Source organism: Eptesicus fuscus, chromosome 4, assembly GCF_027574615.1.
Source record: "Eptesicus fuscus isolate TK198812 chromosome 4, DD_ASM_mEF_20220401, whole genome shotgun sequence".
Taxonomy (NCBI): Eukaryota; Metazoa; Chordata; class Mammalia; order Chiroptera; family Vespertilionidae; genus Eptesicus; species Eptesicus fuscus.
Genome location: NC_072476.1, coordinates 86,854,167 through 86,868,789, shown reverse-complemented (window position 1 = coordinate 86,868,789; position 14,623 = coordinate 86,854,167).

The following is a 14,623-nucleotide window of genomic DNA, read 5'->3' as shown; positions in this document are numbered from 1 at the left end:
GCTAATAAGCAAACAGCTCAGGGTGCTTTTATAAAGTTGGGGCACCGTGCCCTCTGAATTCTGAAGCTGGCCCTTCACAAAACCGTGTGCAAATGCACCAGTTTGGAAGCTCCATCGGCTTGTTGAAAGGACTCACCATCAAGGTCTATCAATGGCTTTATTTGTAAAGAGCCCCTTGCCCCAGCATGGCTGTAGATGACAGATATGAATCCACATCAATACATGAATGGACAGTAAGTCCCTTTTCATTCAAGCTCTGGCATGGAGGCACCTTTTCAATTTATAGTCCTACTCAGCAACTCTTTTCCTTCATTTCTAATTTACTAGAAGCTTCCAAGTATAATGTGCTCAGTGTTGAAGTAAATCAATATCTACATTAACATTCTTTCAAAGGCAACAGCCATCAGCCAATAGTCTCACTTCCTGTGACCTTGCCCTACATGCAGGCTTGGTGTGTGTTTAGCACCATCTTTGTGAACCCCCCACCAGCACTGGGCAAGTGTCATCTCCCAGATAATACGCAGGTTAATTAACCTTTAGGTGAAAATGCCGGGACACCTGTGACACTTACTTCCTTCTTGCTCATTACATTCAGCCCGGAAAGCAGCAAGGATCTGCAATAAATGCATTAATTAAGAAAATGATTAAATGTAGTTGCCTTTATTACCTGGGCAGTTAATCTTCTCTGCAAGATGCCTGAAAAGTCATCTCATCGGGGGGCAGTGGCAGCTGCTCAAAGCCCTGGGACCCTCACTCCCTTGTTAGAAGATAAACCCAAGCTTCCACAAAGTAATCACCACCAAATAAGGCAGACGCCCAAAGGGAGTATGGGCACCTCTCTTCTTCACGCCACCCTCCCCAGGGAGTCTTATAAAAAGGCATGGACACCTGGGCCTTTGCCACTTTCAGAAAGTACATACCCCACCACCCATAGGTGGGGATGCTGTATGACTGCTTAGTAGCTCATGATGTTTAGATTAAAAAGTTCTATGTGTGATTGAATGGAAATTAATAACAATATTCAAGAATTGCAAGAAGGAGCAACATTTCCTAAGAGAACTAAAAAAGTGATTCGTTGACATATCCCTTTATCAAGGAGATGTGATCTGTACCATGTTTCTCACCCTGGACAGGTGCGTGGGAAGCTGATCTATCTGTTCAACCAGGGACATTCACTGGGCTTGAATGGCTGGAACACTCATTTCCTCTTCTGTGCTAAGGACGATCCTAGTGAGACCTCAGGGTGCTCTTCCTCCTTTATTCCCCTTCACAATCCGACTCAGGGATCATCCAACCTCTGGACTTCCTTTCCACCTCCACGGGCATTATTCACCTCTTACCTAACTCCCAGTGACCTTCCTACAAATCACACCGTTATACTCTTCCCAATATCACATTCATGCCCAAGTCCTCAGTATCCCCAGAAAGTTGCTTACCACAAAGTGCTATAGAATCTGATTTAGAAATATATGGTAGCTTCTGTAAAGATTTAAGGAAAGAGAACCAGCTGTCCTACAAATTTAATGTGAAGGTAATATTAACAAAATGTGTAAGGCTCTCCGGCTGCGACCTGATGTAAGACAGAGAAGAGATAGGAGGCAGGAAGCCCCAGCTGTGCTCAGCGAAGGTGCAAGATGCTTCTCGGGAGAGCATGCGCTTCAGTTCAAGGCCAGCAAACATCCTTACAAACCAAACCTCCATCCCCTCTGTCTCCTCTGTCCCACTCCCCACAGGGCCCCTGACTTTCTGACTCCTCATTCTGTTTTCTGTATGCCTTACTGCAAAACATAACCAAATCTCATAAAAGGTGAAGTCCCAGCATCGGGGATTTTGACATTTTCCACTTTCTAAAGAAAAAAAAATCAAATTATTAGAATTATTACCAAAAGTGATTTGAAAACCTCTTTTCCCCAGGCATCTCTAAGCATTTGTCACAGGCAGAAGCCTCACAGGGTCTGGCTCCTGCCTGCTGCCTCCAATGTCTCCTCTACACCCAGGGCTTCTGTCCTGTGGCGCAGGGTCCAGGTTGAAAAATTACAGCTACATGTTTTACAAGGAAAACTTTAATAAAAGCCCAGCTTCTTAAGGCTGGTCTCTCCTTTAATTGATCTGAATAAAGAAGGTACTGACTCACTTAACTATTGTCAGAGGAACTTGCTACTCTACTTAGAGAACAACTTCAAGGTCCCAGAATCCCTCATGCAGCTCCTCAAAAACTGAAGTCCAGTTGCGGAGCTGCAGCTGGCCACCAGGCCAGACCACGAAGCCAGTCTTCTCTTTGTGGACAGCAGCCCTTTGAGGTTGGGACTCTCAGGACCATGTCCCTGTGTCCTCTATAAATTCTGTGCTGAGAAAGCCAGTTGGGGCTGACGCAGCATGAGACTGAGCTTGTGTGGAGCAGGGAGTGAGAGGAGGGGGAGAGATGGTCAGGAAAAAGAGCTGGCAGAGCACCTCTCAGCAGGGAGATGCCCTGGGCAGCCACTACCCCTTGAGCTGTCCTGCTACTACTCCCTGCTGGTTCCCTTGCAGCTGCCCAACCATGGCTCAGAGCCAGCAAGAGGACGTGCTTCTGCATTTGACCTTCACTTTCCTGGTCCTTAAATCAGACATCCTCTTAGGAAATTTCCACCAGAGTGGGAACATCCCAGGCACTACCTCACATGGCACTAGGTCAAGGAAAGTGTTTTTTTTTTTTAGTGTTGATTTTGAGTGCATAGAAATGTTCCAAGTGTAGCCTTTGAGTGATGGTGTTGATGCCAGAGGCGCTGGAATGGAGCCCCCACTGGGCCATTAGGCTGCAGTGCCCTAAGCTGGGAGGGACGGGGGGGCGGGGGGGGGGGAGCCGTTCGGCCCCACTCCGGTCAGCGTTGTCACCCCTCTCTGCCATCTGGACCCAGGCAGTGCTGCACCACCCCCTGATGTCTCGAGACCTTGGCTGGATGAGCGGCCTGGGCTGTGAAGCATGAAGATGAGCTCCTGTTATCACCCATCTGAGCCAATGTCACCGTGATGCTGTGTGACGCCCCCATATTGGTGCCGCACCATCTGTGCATGTCGCCCTCTCTGCGTCTTGCTCCTTCCACTTTAGGGGCATCAGTTTGCAGCAGACTCGCCCAAAGCAAGCACTCCTGCCTCCTGGTATTCGCACCTATGTATTTTGACATCCTAATGACTCTTAACTATGCATAACCATTTCCAGGAAAGACACCCCACACTTTATAATCACTGGCGGAAACCACCAATTTCGAGAGCTCGCCCCTGGAAAAGGGGCACAAATGAGCTGTAAATTTAATTTGCTGTCACATCTGCCGCAGTTACCGCGGGGCCTCCTGGGCTGGCGACTGCCCGGGACTCATATGTTCTAACGCGTCCTTTTTGTTGTGACTGCTTTGAATTATAATATGCGCTTCCGCAGAAACGAATCATCGTTCAAAATTCCGGCCACGGAAGCAATTTTTTCTAGTTAGCTGAACTGAACCACACCACATTCGCACAAAATGCAGAGGCTCAGAACAAATCCATTACAAGAGCAGTCACTGTTTGCAGCTGTCAGGTCACGTTCTCTCGTGGGGAGGGCTGGTGGAGCTCTGGGATTCTGACACACATGGCACTGCCGAAATGTTACAGAAAGGCTGTCACAGCCCAAGGTGCATGTCGGTTCCAGGGACCCAGGCAATGAACTACTGTTCCCTTCCCCCTTCCCAGGCCCCACATCTTTGCCAGAACTTGTTTGTTGATTTTTTTTTTTTTATGGTAGCCGTTCTGACCAGTGTGAGGTGATATTTCATTGTGATTTTAATTTGCATTTCTCTAATTATTAGGGACTTTGAGCATTTTTTCATATCTCTTGGCCATTTGTATGTCCCCTCTGGAGAAACGTCCAACCAACTGAGTCACACCAGCCTGGGCTCCCCTTCTTTTTAGAGTTTTAAATTTAATTGCAAATTAGAAAGTGTAGTTCTCCCTTTTCCTTTGTTGAGTGAGAGATTTAAAAGTCCAGCCTTCTTGAAAAAGCCTAAAACCCCTGTTCCTGATGTGATGGTCCAGCAAGAGGCTGTGAGTATCTTGTGTCTGTTGAGTCTACTGAGCACAACTGAAATGATGGTGACACCCTGTGTCCCAATCAAGCAATGTCATCTCTCAGTGATTGCCTTTACAATAGAGACAATGCATTAGTAGGTGATGGTTGAAGCTATCCAGCATAAATAGCTACTAGTCTCAACTGAATTATGCTGGTAAACAAAGCCCTCTCCAGGCCACTGGGCAGGAATGACACAACAGAGAGAAAGAATGCCTCATTTGATGCAGAAGATAGCCTTCCCTCTCTGGACCGCTGAGAAAAAACAATTCTGAAAATTCCTCCACTGTGGCTGATGCATCATCAAAGTCACATGGGCTGTGAAGTTTCACTGAGACAGAAACTGCTTCCTTTGCCAATGAACTCAGAGTAATGATTGCTGAACTGCACGAGGAGGAAAAGGAAAGCAGGGTTGGGGCAGCTGCAGAATGTGAAAGACAAAATCTCCGCACTCTAAATGTCTCTGAATCTGAGATGTATGGTGCAGCTCAGAGACTTCCAACAAATTCCTTACCAAGGTCCTTTCACTGAATAAAAACACTTTACAACTCTCCGCTTTTCTGCATTAAAGTACAGAAGAGTAAAGGGGCCAATAAGCAATGTATGAAGCTGAGTCATGAACAAATTCAAATAAGAAATTTCAAAGAAGAAAACTGAAGTCAGGCTGAGCAGGAAGACTAGACTTCTGGCAGACTGGCCACCACTCCCCAGCCCCAGGCATGCACAGACATCACCAATTGGTAAGTAGACACCTTGCTGAATCAGTTCTTCTCCACAGTGCTCTGAGAAGCCACTGCCACCATTCTGAAGGTACACATGAGACAAATCCAAGTGGCCATGTCTAGACTAGACACTGCCCTCTCCACATCGTATCCCTTTCCCAAAAGGAAACATATGAGAGTTAGAGAGAAGAGGATGAGGCAAGACTGGAGACCTCAGTCTATTTTCTTGGCATGATTTCCCCACTGGGAATGGAGGTGAGGATGGGCTCAGTAGGTATGTCTGAAGAAAAGTTTTCCATCCAGAAGGGGGACCATACATTCAAGTCAAGTGGTCACTTTTGCTTGAGAGGCATTGGTTCTAGCTCAGCTGTCAGGACCAGAGACATTTCAGAGGCAGAGGTTCTGGAATTTGCATTTACTTCCATGCCATTTAAAGAATATTACACAAAACAAACGAGAAATTGGAACTAAGTAGAAATGTAAAAGAAGCTAGGAGCAAATAGAATAAAGAAAATATGCTAGAATGGTTGAAAGAGCAGTCCATGATGAACTCAGGAAACGAGGTAAGTAGAAATAAATATAGACACAACCTCCCATTTATACTTTCACGTCACAAAACACTTTGAAAGTTATCAACTCATTATCTCCTAACTATACCTCAGGGGGGACAGAAAGTAGCAGCACTCCTTTTCAGGTGAAGCAATGAGGAAAGACCCATCCAGTGGTCTAAGCAAGGTCACAGAGCTCATTAGTGGCTGAAGAGCATACTTAACCAGGTCTCCCAACTCCTGTTGGCTCTTCAGCTGGTGACAAAAAGACAAAAGCATGAGGAAAATGCTACATTTGAAGCAGAACAGAAGGGGTTAGTAGAATGACTTGGAACAGAATCAAAGTTTAAACATCATAGAAGAAAACAAATTAGAAAGAATCTCTCTGAATGGAGGAAGCAAAAGCAATGTTGAGACAGAACAGGGCTTGATTCTGTAAGTTAATGACACATCTCTCTCAAGCTCTGTGAATGTTGGGGAAAATGACTCTGGTGAAGGGAAACAGTTTAGAATGAGTTGGTTGAAAGCACTGAAGCCAAAAGTGAAAAGGAAATCAGTGAATATGGCAGGTGGTGGATAAACTCCTAAATGGAACTCATGAAGTCAATATGGGAAACCACCAGGGGAAAAGCCAAGGCAGAGGTGACTTACATAGCAAAGACCGATTAACACTAATAGTATTCTGGGTTAGTATTCTGCTGGTATGCCTTATTTACCAGTTTGACATTTACCTTCCAAGAGTGTCTTGAGAGAAGGACATGAAAGTTAACCCAAAGATTTCCACATAGAACTATCTGAATGGTGATGACCTGCTACTTCTAGTATTTTTATTTTAGGGGTTTGCATTCAGAAAACAAGGGGATTTGTTTTTTTTGTCGTGTGTGTGTGTGTGTGTGTGTGTGTGTGTGTGTGTGTGTGTGTGTGTGTTGGCAAAATCTCAGAAGAGAGTAGCTGTTAGTAGCCATTAGTCCCTGTGACCTCACTCACTATTCTCTTCAAAGAGGGCAGAAACCAGAAACAGATTTCAAATGAAAGCTCTTCTAATGAGCAGTGACAGACGTGCAATTTGGGAGTAATGAGCCCTGAGTCTGTAATCAGCCGCTCCGTTAAAAAGTGTCCCCAGATAAGGCAGCCCTCTGAACCTAAATAAACATACTTCCCATCTGGCATGGCTTCCCCTCTCCAGATAACTCTCTTCCACCTGTAAATTCCTGGTGCTTTCATCTACCCCCTCCTACCCACCAAGAACCAGACTTAGACATCTTGAAAATAATGAGTCTACTGAATTTATTTTATCTGACCTGGTGGTTCTCAAGCAGAGAATATTCTGCCTCCCCAAGAACATTTGGCAACATCTGGATATATTTTTTTCTCTCATGACTGTGGAGGGGCTGAGTGGTGCTATTAGCATCTGATGGACAGAGGCCAGGGATGCTGCTCATGGTCCTACAGTGCACAGGATGGCCTCTAGGACAAGAGTCCAGACCAAAACATCAATAGAGCAAAAGTCAAGAAACCATGACTAATTGAAAGCCATGAATACATCAGAGCTGACCCTCTGTCCACCTGAACACAGGAATTAGTTCACATGCAAATCCTGGGTCTGTCTTCTTTCTCACAAGCATAGGATTCCAACATCCACGTTTCCAAACAGGGAGATGAGCGGGTGACACCCTGTCATTGCCTTCATCTCAGGCTGAAGCATCATCTTCATGTTTAAGATAAGTCCGGCCATAGTTACACAGCAATGTAGGGTTGAGTAGTTCCAGAATGCCTGAATACCTTGGAGAAAGACTTGCAAAGAGGTTAACTTTAGCTGAGTCTCACATGTCCAAAGCCTGCATACTTACCTGTGTCATTTGCTGCACAATTTGTAGAAGTCAGTTACCTTCTGGATGCCTTACCTTGCCCTGATCATCAAAAAGGGATACTAAGAAAATGAAGACCATTCTTTAATACTAGACAAAAGGCCACAAGAAGTGGAGTCTAATAGGAGCCTAGAAGACGATGTGTAATTTTTAAAATCTGTGACAAAAAGAAGAAAGAATAGGACTTTTAAAAACAGGCATATCACAATAGCCAAAAGGTGGAAACAACCCAAATGTTCATCAACTGATGGAAGAATAAACAAAATGCAGTGTATTCATATACTCTGTCCACAAAAAAATAATGAAGAACTGAAATATGCTCCAACATAGATGAACCTTGAAAATATTATACTCAGTGAAAGAAAGCAGACACAAGGCCATATATTGTATATTTTCTCTTATAAGAATTGTCCACAATATAAAAATCAATCGGGACAGAAATAGCTCAGTAATTGCCAGAACTGGATGGGAGGGGAATGTAGAGTGACAGCTAACATGTATAAGGTTTTCTTTTGGGACAATGAGATGTTCTGGAACTAGATAGAGGTAATGGTTTTACAACATTGTGAATGTACCAAAAGTCACTGAAATGTATACTTAAGCTGTTAAAGTGGTGAATTTTATTTTATATGAATCTTATATCAATTACAAATAAACATGTTTTGGGAAACTTTACTTGAGACAATCTCATTAAATGATTTCTATTGAATGGGAGGAAAGTTAAGTATGAAAAACCATTCAGGGTCTATTGACTTATGAAGAATAAAGCCAAATGAACAGCAAACATTATCAATATGCCAGGTGTTTGTGGATGGCAAATTAAATAGCTCATTCTCCTTGGCACTGGGTTGCACAGTTCTGGGACAAGATGAATGAATACATATCATTGAACATAAGTCATTCCCTGGCCATTAGCCAGGCATATTATTCTGTTGTTCTCATTCTTAATACCCCATGCAGCTTCGTTTCATTGTGACTTAGATTTGAGTGTAATCAGGGTCAACGCCAGCCTTTGGAACAAGTGGCTATCTAACCATCGAAACTTCAAGGCCTTCCACCCCAAGCATATCTCTACCATTAGCATCAATGGGTCCTGGAGTAAAAACCTGAATTAGCTGGGCCTGGGAATATGTCACTCGTTATGTCTGCAAGACACTTAGCAAGTGAACAACATATGGGACCAGTGACCAGCAGCTGAGTTACCTAAACCATGGTCTGCTTCCTACAAATGCTGAGCAAGCCAGGGAGCCCTGAGGTCTTGTACAAACAGAAGACAAGAAGGCAAAGACACAGCCATTCTAAAAAGGGGGTGGTTTTAACCAAAAGAAGGTAAAGATGGGCTAGGAGTGATTTCTAAATAGAAGTGGTAGAACTCTGAAGATCAAATTCTTCGGTACTACCTGTCTGCAAGCCCCACCTTGATCTCAGACTTCACCATCCTATGGAAGGACTTGACCTTTGCCTGCATGCTTCAGCATCTCTCCTTCTTTTCTGATGGTGCCAGAAAGGGCATATTTCAAGTTTCCAGAATGTTCCAGCTGCCTGTGAATTCATAGTGTCAGAGTCACTGCAGAGACATGGAACCTGTTCAGACCAAGACATACTTTGCAAAAGAGGACAGGCTTATCCAGGCAGTCAGATTTTGGACACTTTCTCCCATTTATTGCTATAACTCAAAACTCGAGGATGCAGTGATAAATGAGAAACAGCCCAGAGGCCTAAACCTCCACTTTCCTTCTGTCTCTCAGAGTCAGTAATTCTAAGCTGGCTGACAAAATAGGTATGCCGTGTTTCTAACAGTCCTGTCACATGGTAGACATGGCCAAAAGCATTCTCAATGTTTTGTTTTTACTACTTTATTTCTGATGTTATTCTTCAACAGTCTTTAAAGCCTACAGATAGTTTCTTCTATGCAGGAGCTGACACATACAGCTCCCCACCCCCAACCCCTCCAACTCCCACAAATCATGCAAAGAATTAGATCCGTAGAGTGGCAAAGAGGAAGCACAGAAAGGCCAAGTTTACCCAGTTTCCAGCCTACTTGAAACTTAACATGCACACCTTATGCTGGTTGTTCCCCATTCACTCCACAAACACAGGACCCTGTAACTGTTTCAACAGGCTCCCTTGTAGGCTGGCTTTCCTTTGGGTTCAGCCAATGAGGGGCACCAACAGGAGATTGGAGGGAAGGTAGAGGGAGAGGTCAGGCTGTCTCTTCTCCATTTCCTGAAATGACTGGGGTTCCTTCTTCACAGTCCCCAGTCCCTCTTAGCTCAGATAAAACTCTTTTCTTTCCTTTAATAATAAAATAATGATTCCTGACACTTGTTAAAGACAATAAGGCTGACTTTACCCAGGGACTACCTATAAGGACTACCACAATGGGGTTTTTAGTGGGAAAAAACTAGGCTTAATTCTGAATATGAGAAGGAAAAGTGGAAATCTATAGCCCAGGAGGAATTCTGGCTGATCTGACCTAACAGGATTCTTGCTGAAGACAGGCAGGGTGATCAGAAACCAGGTCGTATATCCAGAGGGAATAGGTATGAAGGATGGGGGATTCTGACTAAGTCAACTTAGTAGAATTTTTGCTAAAATTGGGTGATGTGAAGATGGACATGGAAGTCCAAATGTTAGAGTTCAGGGAAGAGAATTCCAACTAGAGTTTGGTCAAGGAGAGACACTCTGCTGCCTGGACCCTCCTGGTCTAAATAAGTCTTCTTCCTTTGTCATTTCCTTTAAACTTGCACTTCTGAAAGCATACCTTTCCTTAAGGTCTTCTGAACTATCTGAGTTTGATTTTAGTTTCTGCCTGGACCCAGACTGACACAATCCTGGAGTTCAGTTCTGTGCTGTGTGCATCACCAAAGCATTGTTAGCACCTAATATTATTTACTGTTTTATTTCTGATGCGACCATTCCACAGAAATCTCCAAAAGATCTTCTAACAACAATGAGGGGCACCTCAAAATGGAGGCATTTGAGAGGTGGATGTTCCCCCATGATTTACAATATGCTTTAAAGTCTCTCAAACGAGTGCCTTGTGAATAGGAAAGATTTATCACTGTCACTCCTGCTACTGGAAACAAGCCTGCACCTCACATCAGAGAATTCCAGCTATAGAGAGCAAAGTCAGACAAAATTGAACTCTACAGACAGCTGGAAAGGTCGTTCCTCCTCAGCATCAGCATCGGGCACACTCATTCTCTGATGAAAGCTGATTGCCTTGAAAGGCAATTTCTCTGTTCTGCACAGCAGTACACACACGTCCATTCTGAGCCCCCTTTTGTCACTGAGAACAATGGAAACACATGAGCTCAATGGATGAAGCGATCCATCTTGTCCTACTGAAAAGAACCCTCGGGAGACAAAGATTAGTTAGATCAGAGCTGGATAAACTAACATTAGAAGCTTGCTGTTTTTGTTAACACTCAAAGAGTAAAACAACATATTTCTTCTCTTAATCTCTTTCTTCATTGACTCCAAAGACCTACAATAGTTAAACTCAAGTAACTTTGTATTATGGTTGTTCAAAAACTACCTTTTTGGGGTTTGAAACATGTATTTCATAGTCCAATAGCCTGGCGGTGGCCCTGCTCCTCCTTCTCCACCCAACTTTGAAGTATACTTCTTTAAAACAGGAATGGACAAGGATCAAATGCTTTATCCTGGCTGCCTGGTCATCCCAGGGCCTCTTCCATCCCTGTTAGTTATGTCCCTTGGGTTGCCTGTCTCATTTTGCTGCAGTTTTTGTAACTCAAAGTCAGGCGTCTCCTGCTCCGTGATGACAGCTGCAGTGGTTGCCAGAATGAGGAGGCACTCAGCCTGCTACAATGCCCACTAAGAGAATTCAACCTGGAGAATTCCTGCTGAAAATAACATGATGATGCTTGGAACCCTTCTAAGGTCACTGCATGTTCTAGAAGTAGAATGCAAGGCTGAGGATACCTCCACTAAAGGAAATAAATCTTTTGTTCAATGGAAGACAAGTGAATAAAAGACTCATGCTCTAACCTGTAAGCACAGTGGTGGCTTGGCAAGAAATATGTCTTTATCCATATGCTGGAGTTTATTCAGTGTTCAAATATACATAATGAATGTTCATACAGTAATGAGATGAAAGCACACCAGCTAAGGCCCACCATCCTCATAGACAAGGTGATAGATCTGGGTCCACAAATGATGGCCCATGAACAAAATATATTCCATCTCCTGTTTTTGTAAATAAACTTTTATTGGAACACAGCACTCACATGTGTTTATATATTATCTGTGGCTGCTTTCCCACTGCTATGGTGGTGGTGAATCTTGTAAAAGAGACTGTATGGCCTGCAAAGTCTAAACTTATGGACTCTCTGGCCCTAAAGAGAATAAGTTGGACAAACCTGGTGATAGATGATAAAGGATGGCAGACCAGCCTTTTCCTACCATGCCTAAAATCCAGTGGAAGCTTTGTCTAGGTCAGGAAACAGTAAAATCATGATCAGCAATGATATTCCTATCTCAATCCACATTCACCAGTAACTCTGAAAGAGCCCATCTCATTCTGATGACATAAAGCAGTGTGATGCTCCTGGTGAAGGCTGGTGTATTAACCCCTTTTTATCTTCTCTCACCTTCCTCTAAACAGTTTTGTCTTCTGTTCCACCCTCTACACCTCATGGAGTCATATAACATTCATATGAAGTCATCCTGACTTCAACACAACACATGTGAGATGGCCCTTCCAAGAGCCCATATCATGGATTTTCCAAAAGAATTGTCCTAAACAGGATGAGTAAGATTCTATTACACAGAGTTTCTAGGTCAACCAACCTAATAATAGTAACTGCATCCTAGGGCGTGAGGCTTAAATTGATTAAATTAGAGGTAAGCACCTGAAACAGAGTAAGCTCTATAATTCATAGGCCCCACCATCAACATTGTCATTATCATCATCATCACTATCATCATTTTCTCATCACCATCGCCACCATCATTATCATCAACACCATCATAACTATGACCATTATCAGCACCACCATTATCATCACCATTATTGTCATTGTCATAATTACCATCAAGACCATCATCACCATCAACATTATCAGTTATCACCATCACTTATTCTCAACATTACCATCAACAACATCATCATCAACATCACCATCATCATCTTCTTCACCACCACTATCATCAACATAATTTTGGTAGATTGCTTCTGCCTTCTTTTTTTTTCCCCAATCTCCCAAATTCCTGAGTACTCCACCTGAAGCCTCTGGAATTAAATGTGCCTAACCATGCCCATCACAGAGGCAGTGGTAAACCATATGAAAATGGCAGGGATGCATGTCAACTGTCAACAATACACTGCATGAGCAAGATACATGGCAGACAAGCCTGGACACATGGCTTTGAGCTCAATGGACACAGAGCAGGAGGACCCCAGTCATAGGAGGCAATATGACCAGATGACTGAGATTAAAGATGTTAAGAAATTGACTGCCTGTGAACTTGAAAGTGCAACTGACTGGCGGTCTGCAGGAAGCCTTTTTGAGACTCTTTGCCTTGATGTTCTGAATGAAGCTCATTGTGAAGCAGGCCTGTTCCATTTATTTATAGTGATGAGATGAGATGCAGGTGAGTTATTTGGCAGCAGGGAATGCTGCTGTTTTTAATCAAAGCAAATAAAAAGGCAATCGCTTTATTGAAAAGATGTATTCTCAAGGCCTTTTACAGACTACAGATGTGTGCACCTTAAGCTTACAGTCCTTTGAAAAAAGAACACACTTGTAAAGCAATCTATATGTTCCCAATTTCATAATAGAATACTTAAATAGTTCTGTCTTTCGGAATCAGGAAAGAAAAGAAGGGGAAAGAAAAAGCCTGCTGTGACACACAAGCCCCTGGAGGCGATGATGCCAGGAGAATACTGAGTTCAAGGCCACCAAGCCTTAGGCTACTAAGGGGCAATTTTGATTTTACAGTATAAACATGAGACGTCAAGACAATGACTTAAACAGTAGGACACAAAAGGATGAATAGAAAAGCAGAACCCAATGTGTCTGAGGAGGTTAAACTAGATTCATTGACTGTCAGAAAAGACTTCACACCCACAAATAAAGGTGAGTTGGATGCCACCTGCTATCACCCACACAACAATGGATAGTACCATCTAGACAAGTGGATAATGATGCTTAAAAAACATTCAGCAACACATCAACCTCTATAATTGCTGTCAAGGAGAATACTGAAAAGATAAATTCCCAGAGAATAACCCCATTCCTGGCTGACGCATACTGAGCCAGGGAGAGAGATGATCTGTTGGATGTTGTTGCTAAGGAAAAAGATTTGAGTCCTTAAATATTCAGGTTTCATGATTTATGTATAGAAAACATATATTTCCATGGATTTCTGACATTATTTCTTCACCCAACTAGACTAGAAGAAACTATAGGGTGTCCCAAAAAATGTATACACACACTTTGAATAATTATTAAGTCAGTGTTTATTAAAATATTTTTCATTTTCAAAATTGAGCTACCAACTGTTAAAGTGTGTATACATTTTTGAGACACCCTGTATATAATATTTCCAAGTTACTCTTTATTTTTTTTAAACTGGTTTATGCTAGTGCAGATGTAACTTTATCTTCCCATTAGTTGTTTTACAGTTCTCAAGAGACTCTTACCACCAAATCCATTACTACTTTAAGGAGGTCTTAATTACAAAAAAAGAATAAGTTAGTCAAGCAAAATGAGCAGTGTAAGAGGCCGTGGACTTGGGTCTGAGCTGGAGAAGATAAGCACTTATAAAGTCTAAGTACTGGGTTGGAGAGTGACTCCCCAAAACTCAAGTCTCCCCTGAAACTCATGGCATGATTTTAGTTAAAAAAAAAAAAAAAAAAAAAAAGGTCTTTTCAGATGTAACTAGTTAAGATGACATCCTTCTGGATTAGGTGAGGTTCTAACCCAATGCCTGGTGTCCTAATAAAAAGAGAAAAGAGAAAACAATGACACACAGGGAAGGAGACTGGGTGAAGACAGAGGAAGAGAATGGAGCAATGTGTCTATAAGCCAGGGACACCAAGGATTGATGGCCACCACCGGAAGCTGGAAGAGACAGAAAGAACCCTTCCCTGGAGCTTTCTAAGGGAGCATGGCCCTGCAGACACCTTGACTTCAGACTTTCAGTCTCCAGAGCTGTGAGAGAATACATGTCTGTAGTTTTAAACCATCAAGTTTGTAGTACTTTGTTACAGCAGCTCTAATAAATGAGTACCAGGTCCCTTAGCCATCGGGAGAATGGAGGCCACAGGCCCGGCCCCCTTCCAGAAATTGGTGACCACTGAGCATTCACGTGCCCTTTGATATCTGTGAAGGGAAGAAATTATTGGAGTAGATGAAACCATGCTTCTCCTAAGTAACC